This window comes from Camellia sinensis, chromosome 3 (assembly GCF_055761805.1).
Source record: "Camellia sinensis isolate YWXY chromosome 3, ASM5576180v1, whole genome shotgun sequence".
Lineage (NCBI taxonomy): Eukaryota > Viridiplantae > Streptophyta > Magnoliopsida > Ericales > Theaceae > Camellia > Camellia sinensis.
Genome location: NC_138963.1, coordinates 225249869 through 225259851, shown reverse-complemented (window position 1 = coordinate 225259851; position 9983 = coordinate 225249869).

The following is a 9983-nucleotide window of genomic DNA, read 5'->3' as shown; positions in this document are numbered from 1 at the left end:
ACCGAGTTGCAAAACAAGAAGGTACCTCTCACAACTGATGGTGCTGGCACAAGATCCTGCGCGGTAACAGCATACACGCGCCCAGACGACCTCTGATCAACTGGCTCAACCCTAGGAGCATAAGATTGCTGCACCGACTAAGATGATGAAGCCCCCTGATTGGCCCTCGAGGCCTGACCCGACTGAGCTAGCTGCTGACCCTGAATCTGCCTCAAACCAGATGCACCAGATGTGCCACCCAACTGCGGGCAATACCTCTTCATATGCCCTGGCTGACCACACTGATAACACGAGAGTGGCTGGCCTCTACCCTGACTCTGGCTCTGAGATCGAGCCAAAGATGATGCTGCTCTCTGCACTCCTCCCCTCTGAGGACAAACTGGAGACTTGTGGCCCAGCTGGCCACACTTGAAACAGGTAATGTCTCCCTGACTGCCTTTTCCTGAACTGGCACTCGGCACAGGAAAAGTTGATCTAGAAAAGCTACCCTGAGACTGCTGAGGATTAAAACCCTTCTGTCTCCTCCCATCACTCTGACCATCCTGACTCCTTTTGGAGCCCTTCTGTCCTTCCTCCTCCTCCTGCATCATAATTTCCATGTGGGCTGCAGCATCAACCATACGCCCATAATCCCGAATCATAGTTTCCCCCAACTCTCAACTTGAGGCCACGCCTCAACTTCTTCTCAAACTCAATACAACGGCGTTCCTCAGACGCCACCAACTTAGGTGCAAACCTGGACAAACTAGTAAATTCAGCCTCAAACTCGGCCACTGAAGAACTCGACTGCTTAAGCTGACAAAACTGGTCTCTCAGCTTCTCCTTGACTGCTGGAGATAAGAACTTCTCCTGGAAAGCATTCACAAAAGCTTCCCATGTACCTCCTATACGACCCTTAGTAAACTTCCTCCACTGACCCGCATCCCCCTTCAACTGGAAAGATGCCAAGGTCACTTTCAATCCCTCGTCTTCGATGCGAAGAATCTCAAACGTCTTCGTTGTCTGTTCGAGCCATTCATCTGCCTTAAGCGGCTCTTTAGGATCACCCACAAATTCATCCGGGTTAGACCGGAAGAACTCCCTCTTCAGAAAGGAGGGTCCTGCATCCGCAACAACAACCTGAGCTTGATTCTCAGCTCTGAGAATGCCTACTGACTCCCTGAATGCCCCTGCTATCTCTCGGGCTAGAGCGCCCATAGCCTGCTGGCCTACTCGCTCGGCCACATTGGCCTGGCCAATTCCCTCCTAAACTGCCGGAATCTTCTCTGGCACAGGCACCTCCTGCCTACCCGGCCTACCACGCCTACCGCGTCCTCGTCCTCGTCCTGACATCCTAATAAAGGAACAAAGACATTAGCACATTAATAAATGTGCTGAAGCTAAACACTCACGTCCTAATGCATTGGACAACAATAATACATTCCACGTAAGCACATAATCACATAAGCATCTACGAATTTCATTCCCGGATAATGATAGTCCCAATGCGTTACTATAGTTCCGGTTGGAAGCAGCAGTGATCATGTGCCTTTCCAACAAGACTACTAGAAACTCAAGGGTCCAATCAACATCCTAGAAACTACATTCCATACCCACATAATCACATAAACATGTTATCACATAAGCATATAACGTTACACTAAGTCTCTATCAAACGAGACGAACCCATTGTGATACTAATCACTTCCCACGTACCCAAAGTATTCAAACCTGGTACGCTCTGATACCAAGTTGTAGCGCCCTCAAAATCAACCCATTATATATATACCATTGACATGCATTATTTAAAGAAAACAATTTATTAATTCATTCATCAGAGTATTACTAAATAAAAGCTTTACATGTAACATCGAATAAAATGCCCTACAGGCTTACATCTTTCCAAGCCAACACTTGGATACAAAAAGATGAGTTCTAACTCAATACAAGAAAAGCCCTAGGCTTGGATGTTTACATGTACTAATAAATAAAGACAATTAACTAAAGATAGTCTTCAAAATCCAAGTCCCTTCCAAGCTAAGTCCTTGGAGGTAGCTTATCACCTGAACCTGAAAATGATGTTCCCATATAGGGTGAGCCACAGCCCAGTAGAAATATACTAAACCACATATAAGCAATGAATAAAGCAATAGCATTCAACAGATGGTTAACCAAGATAATTAATTACTTCATTTTACAGTCTCATGACACTATTGTCTAAGACACGTTTTACTTTCCAATTTTATCAACATGGCTCAGAACCTGGCCAAACTTACAACAGTGAATTACATATATCATATTCACATCCTTCCAATATCAACAAACAAATGAGACTCAAGCTCAAATCAAAACACTTCATACTTGCAGATTGATACACATTTTAGTGCTGTATCAATAAAACACTTCAATATAGATAAGCACACATAAAAGTGATGCTAATGGAGTCCATCCCCTATCTCCTCCCAAACATAATCCGGTTTAGAGGTCCATCCCCTATCTTCCCCTAAACCGTGGAGTACATCCCCTATCTCCTCCCACACAAAACAATGTATGCAAATGCAATGCTCAATCAATACACGTATTTTCTGTATCAATGCAATAGTCAAAATCAATGACTTTACCAATGTGATTAGTTTCAGTTATTCCTAATCCACATGCAATGTCTACAACAATCACGACTATCCTCCACCGATAGCCCAAAACAGTTATTTCTAAACTGAAAATAACTATGTCAACAATTCAATAGACAAATGATTCAAATTATCCAATTATGCCATTTAATCAATGAATTCCCCAATTCAATGAATTTAACCATCTTTTCCCAATTCCATGAATTAATTATACAAATTAATTAATTAATGCAACTAGGGTTTTTCCCAAAATTACCAAAGTACCCCCAACATATCAAAATACTAAAACTTAGAACAAAACTTATAAGATGGAGTAGGAAATCCCTACCTCGAAGAAAACAACCCAAATGGTGAAGACCGAGATGAGTGCCCAAATACCAATGTGCTCCAAATCGCCAAATGTTCAGATTAAATGAAAGCCCTCGACTCCCTCTATATTTTTAATAAAGCAACTAGGGTAGAAACACCCTCTAAATAGATCAAATCTAAGAAAGAAGGTGAGTAGGGAGAGAGAGAAGTCGGACCTAGGGTTTAGAATCAAAAGAAGATGAAAAAGACTGATCAAAACCCGCTGCTGTGTATATAAACTGGACAGGCTCGCTCGAGCGAAGACTTTGTCGCTCGAGCGACCAGACACAGAGAAACTACGCTCGAGCCAAGGAAGCCTTGCTCGAGCCAACAACCCAAAAGCTCGCTCGAGCGAAAGAAAACTCGATCGAGCGAAGAACTCACACCCTCAGGTCTGTAACCAGACACACGCTCGAGCGAAGGAACTATCGCTCGAGCGAAGAACGAACTAACTCGCTCGAGCGAAGAAAAGCTCGCTCGAGCCAAGAATGCACAGCTACAGGTCCAAATCAGACGCAACCTCTCGCTCGAGCTACCAAACCCCGGCTCGAGCGAAGAACCAAAAAAAAAACAGCTCGCTCGAGCGACAAACTCCTCGCTCGAGCGAAGATCCAAAATTCTGGACAACAACACTTGGTTTCTAAACCCAACCAACCTGAAATAAACCTGCCCAACACATCCTATAGGTCCAAATCAGAAAATAAGGGACAACAACAACAATTATACAATGACAGAATCTACGGAACCTAAGTCCGGATACAATAATCAAATGGGAGAAGACCGGGGTCGCTATAACCTCCCCCCCTTCAAAGAATTTCGTCCCCGAAATTAAGCATAAGTTTTTGAAAACAGATTCTCTTTTTTTTTTTTTAACAATTCATTAGTAAACATCTTGACCCAAAACTGGTCATTTCATCTCTTTATCAAGAGGCATCTCACATTAAACATATAACACAACATATATCTCAACCTGTATCATTATTATGCATTATTCCTTTCAATGTTAACAATTCCCATATCATATTCAATCGCATGATATATACAACCCATTCAACAATGTACTCAACAGATGCAATATTACACTAAACTTCTATAATGAAGCAAGTTTCAAGATACACCCATTTACCAATACAAACTCAATGTTTTACAGCTTAAGACATATATAAAGCTCTTAAGTTCAACAATATAACAGAATCTAATTATAAGATTACAAATCAACAAACATGTCCGGATATTTCTGGCGGACTTCCAACTCACGTTCCCAAGTGGCTTCCTTCACTCCGTGGTGTTTCCACAAAACTTTGACCAAAGGGATGGTTTTGCCTCGCAAAACTTGATCCCGCCTACCCAAGACCCAAACCAGTCTCTCCTCATACGAAACATCCTCATTAATCACTAAATCAGTCCAATCCAACACATGTGATGGATCCGGCTCATACTTCCGAAGCATACTCACATGAAACACGTCATGTACTCTGGACAACTGCGGTGGAAAAGCTAAACGATAAGCAGCCTCGCCAATCCTCTCAAGGATCTCAAACGGACCAATGAACCGAGGGGACAACTTCCCGCTCTTCCCAAATCTCATCAAACCCCGTCTAGGTGATATCTTCAGAAAGACATGATCACCCACCTCAAACACCAAAGATCTCCTCCTACGGTCGGCATAAGATTTCTGACGACTCTGTGCTGTAACAAGTCTCTTACGGATAAGCTCAACTTTCTCCGTTGTTTCCCTCACCAACTCCGGACCCAACAGAGGTGCATCACCCACCTCGGCCCAACAAACAGGAGATCTACACGGTCGGCCATACAAGGCCTCAAATGGTGCCATACCGATACTAGACTGGAAGCTGTTGTTGTAGGCAAACTCCACCAACGACAAGTGCCTCTCCCATGACCCACTAAAGTCTAGAACACAACCCCGAAGCATATCCTCAAGGATCTGAATAGTACGCTCGGACTGCCCGTCAGTCTGAGGATGACAAGCCGTGCTAAAGGTCAACTTAGTGCCTAAGGCACTCTGCAAACTCTGCCACAACCTGGCAGTAAAACGAGGATCTCTATCTGAGATGATCGTCACTGGAACCCCGTGTAACCTCACTATGTCCCGAATGTACAAGTCGGCAAGTTGATCTACCGAATCTCTCACGCGCATAGGAATGAAGTGCGCCGACTTAGACAACCGGTCTACAACCACCCAAATAGCATCACTACCCCGCTGAGTCCTCGGAAGACCCATAACGAAGTCCATAGTGACGTTTTCCCACTTCCACTCGGCAATAGGCAAGGGTTGCAACAAACCCGCTGGCCTCTGATGTTCGGCCTTCACTTGCTGACAAGTAAGGCACTTAGATACGAAAGCTGCCACATCTCTCTTCATACCCCGCCACCAGAACTGGCGACCCAAATCCCGATACATCTTAGTGCCTCCCGGATGCACCGCAAGGCGTGAATGATGAAAAACTCGGAGTACCTCCTCTCGACAAGACTCCGGCACAAACAGACGGTCTCGGTATCTCACACTGAGGTCGGGATACACTGCCAAACCCTTCTCGACCTTCCCACCAGAAATCTTCTCACGGAGGGTTTCTACCTCAAGGTCACCCCTCTGAGCCTCTAACACTCGAGTCACGAGTGTAGGCTGTACAACAACAGAAAACAAGGCCGCAGCCTCTACGGATTCGCCCAGATGTAAGTCAAACTCCCCAAGTGTACCCAACATCTCCCATTCCCGGATGGCTATACTAGCTATGACACCAACAGGTTTTCTGCTAAGGGCATCGGCCACCACATTGGCCTTTCCCGGATGATAATGCAACTCAAAGTCATAATCCTCTATAAATTCCATCCACCTGCTCTGCCTCAAGTTCAAATCTTTCTGTGTAAACAAATATTTCAGACTCTTATGATCCGAGAACACCTCGAACCTCTCACCATAAAGATAATGCCTCCAAATCTTCAAGGAAAATATCACAGCTGCTAACTCTAGATCATGCGTAGGGTAATTCTGCTCGTGAATTTTCAACTGACGTGAGCCATAGGCAACTACTTTCCCTTCTTGCATTAACACACAACCCAGACCCTTTCGTGAGGCATCACAATAGACTGCATAACCCAACCCTCTCTCTGGAATAATCAATACTGAAGCGGTGGTCAGTCTAACTTTTAACTCCTGGAACGACTTTTCACAAGTCTCACCCCATACAAATTTACTCCCTTCCGAGTCAGTCTAGTCAACGGTGACGCTAACCTGGAGAAATCTTTCACAAACTGACGGTAATACCCAGCTAATCCCAGAAAACTGCGGATCTCAAACACACTCTTAGGCTGTGCCCAATCCTGCACTGCCTCAACCTTGGATGCATCAACAGACACCCCTTCCCCGGATACCACGTGACCTAAGAATTTGACTTCCCTCAGCCAGAACTCACACTTCCCAAACTTGGCATACAGCCTATGGGCTCTAAGTAACTCAAGCACCACTCTCAAGTGTTCCTCGTGCTCCTCCTCAGAAGGCGAATAGATAAGGATGTCATCCACAAAAATGACTACAAACCGATCCAAGAATTTCCGGAAGATCCGGTTCATCAAATCCATAAAAACTACCGGTGCATTGGTGAGCCCAAATGGCATCACCAGAAAATCATAGTGGCCATACCGTGTACGGAATGCCGTCTTCGGAATATCCTCCTCCCTGACCCTCAACTGGTGGTAACCCGATCTCAAGTCTATCTTAGAGAAACAACGGGAACCCTTCAACTGGTCAAACAGATCATCTATACGAGGCATAGGGTACTTATTCTTAACCGTAGCCCGATTCAATTTCCGGTAATCTATACAAAGTCTCAAAGCACCACATTTCTTTTTAACAAAGAGGGCCGGTGCTCCCCACGGCGAAACACTAGGACGTATAAAGCCCTTATCTAGCAACTCCTGGAGCTGAATCTTCAACTCAACTAACTCGGCTGGGGCAAAACGATAAGGTGCCATAGAAATCGGCGCCGTGCCGGGCACTAGGTCAACAGAGAACTCAATCTCTCGATGTGGTGGCAAACCAACAAGATCCTCAGGAAAGACGTCCGAGTACTCACAAACCACCCTTGGCAACACAATCTGAGTCTCAACATCCTCACTAATCGAAAGGTTAGCAAGTAGACCATTAAGCTCACTCCGCCCTCGCGGAACATACCCCGGTGGCAACACATTACCCACCCGGTCCCCCAGAAAATGAAAATACTCTCCGCTCACGGTACAACAAGTGACCCTCTGGCGGTAGCAATCAATAACTGCCCGGTATGACGATAACCAGTCCATACCCAAAATAACATCGAAACCTCTCATAGGCAAAACTACAAAGGAAAATGGGATTCTATGGTAATCAACCTCTATATCACAACCCCTAACACCGTGTTTCAAAATCAATTCACCCCCAAGAGGTGACACTACAGATATAGGAGATGCTAACTGTGCTAACTCCAACTCCAAAATAGATGCAAATGCAGCAGACACAAAGGAATGAGATGCACCCGTATCAATCAAAACATTAGCAACCGAGTTGCAAAACAAGAAGGTACCTCTCACAACTGATGGTGCTGGCACAAGATCCTGCGCGGTAACAGCATACACGCGCCCAGACGACCTCTGATCAACTGGCTCAACCCTAGGAGCATAAGATTGCTGCACCGACTAAGACGATGAAGCCCCCTGATTGGCCCTCGAGGCCTGAGCCGACTGAGCTAGCTGCTGACCCTGAATCTGCCTCAAACCAGATGCACCAGATGTGCCACCCAACTGCGAGCAATACCTCTTCATATGCCCTGGCAACCACACTGATAACACGAGAGTGGCTGGCCTCTACCCTGACTCTGGCTCTGAGATCGAGCCAAAGATGATGCTGCTCTCTGCACTCCTCCCCTCTGAGGACAAACTGGAGACTTGTGGCCCAGCTGGCCACACTTGAAACAGGTAATGTCTCCCTGACTGCCTTTTCCTGAACTGGCACTCGGCACAGGAAAAGTTGATCTAGAAAAGCTACCCTGAGACTGCTGAGGATTAAAACCCTTCTGTCTCCTCCCATCACTCTGACCATCCTGACTCCTTTTGGAGCCCTTCTGTCCTTCCTCCTCCTCCTGCATCATAATTTCCATGTGGGCTGCAGCATCAACCATACGCCCATAATCCCGAATCATAGTTTCCCCCAACTCTCAACTTGAGGCCACGCCTCAACTTCTTCTCAAACTCAATACAACGGCGTTCCTCAGACGCCACCAACTTAGGTGCAAACCTGGACAAACTAGTAAATGCAGCCTCAAACTCGGCCACTGAAGAACTCGACTGCTTAAGCTGACAAAACTGGTCTCTCAGCTTCTCCCTGACTGCTGGAGATAAGAACTTCTCCTGGAAAGCATTCACAAAAGCTTCCCATGTACCTCCTATACGACCCTTAGTAAACTTCCACCACTGACCCGCATCCCCCTTCAACTGGAAAGATGCCAAGGTCACTTTCAATCCCTCGTCTTCGATGCGAAGAATCTCAAACGTCTTCGTTGTCTGTTCGAGCCATTCATCTGCCTTAAGCGGCTCTTTAGGATCACCCACAAATTCATCCGGGTTAGACCGGAAGAACTCCCTCTTCAGAAAGGAGGGTCCTGCATCCGCAACAACAACCTGAGCTTGATTCTCAGCTCTGAGAATGCCTACTGACTCCCTGAATGCCCCTGCTATCTCTCGGGCTAGAGCGCCCATAGCCTGCTGGCCTACTCGCTCGGCCACATTGGCCTGGCCAATTCCCTCCTAAACTGCCGGAATCTCCTCTGGCACAGGCACCTCCTGCCTACCCGGCCTACCACGCCTACCGCGTCCTCGTCCTCGTCCTGACATCCTAATAAAGGAACAAAGACATTAGCACATTAATAAATGTGCTGAAGCTAAACACCCACGTCCTAATGCATTGGACAACAATAATACATTCCACGTAAGCACATAATCACATAAGCACCTACGAATTTCATTCCCGGATAATGATAGTCCCAATGCGTTACTATAGTTCCGGTTGGAAGCAGCAGTGATCATGTGCCTTTCCAACAAGACTACTAGAAACTCAAGGGTCCAATCAACATCCTAGAAACTACATTCCATACCCACATAATCACATAAACATGTTATCACATAAGCATATAACGTTACACTAAGTCTCTATCAAACGAGACGAACCCATTGTGATACTAATCACTTCCCACGTACCCAAAGTATTCAAACCTGGTACGCTCTGATACCAAGTTGTAGCGCCCTCAAAATCAACCCATTATATATATACCATTGACATGCATTATTTAAAGAAAACAATTTATTAATTCATTCATCAGAGTATTACTAAATAAAAGCTTTACATGTAACATCGAATAAAATGCCCTACAGGCTTACATCTTTCCAAGCCAACACTTGGATACAAAAAGATGAGTTCTAACTCAATACAAGAAAAGCCCTAGGCTTGGATGTTTACATGTACTAATAAATAAAGACAATTAACTAAAGATAGTCTTCAAAATCCAAGTCCCTTCCAAGCTAAGTCCTTGGAGGTAGCTTATCACCTGAACCTGAAAATGATGTTCCCATATAGGGTTAGCCACAGCCCAGTAGAAATATACTAAACCACATATAAGCAATGAATAAAGCAATAGCATTCAACAGATGGTTAACCAAGATAATTAATTACTTCATTTTACAGTCTCATGACACTATTGTCTAAGACACGTTTTACTTTCCAATTTTATCAACATGGCTCAGAACCTGGCCAAACTTACAACAGTGAATTACATATATCATATTCACATCCTTCCAATATCAACAAACAAATGAGACTCAAGCTCAAATCAAAACACTTCATACTTGCAGATTGATACACATTTTAGTGCTGTATCAATAAAACACTTCAATATAGATAAGCACACATAAAAGTGATGCTAATGGAGTCCATCCCCTATCTCCTCCCAAACATAATCCGGTTTAGAGGTCCATCCCCTA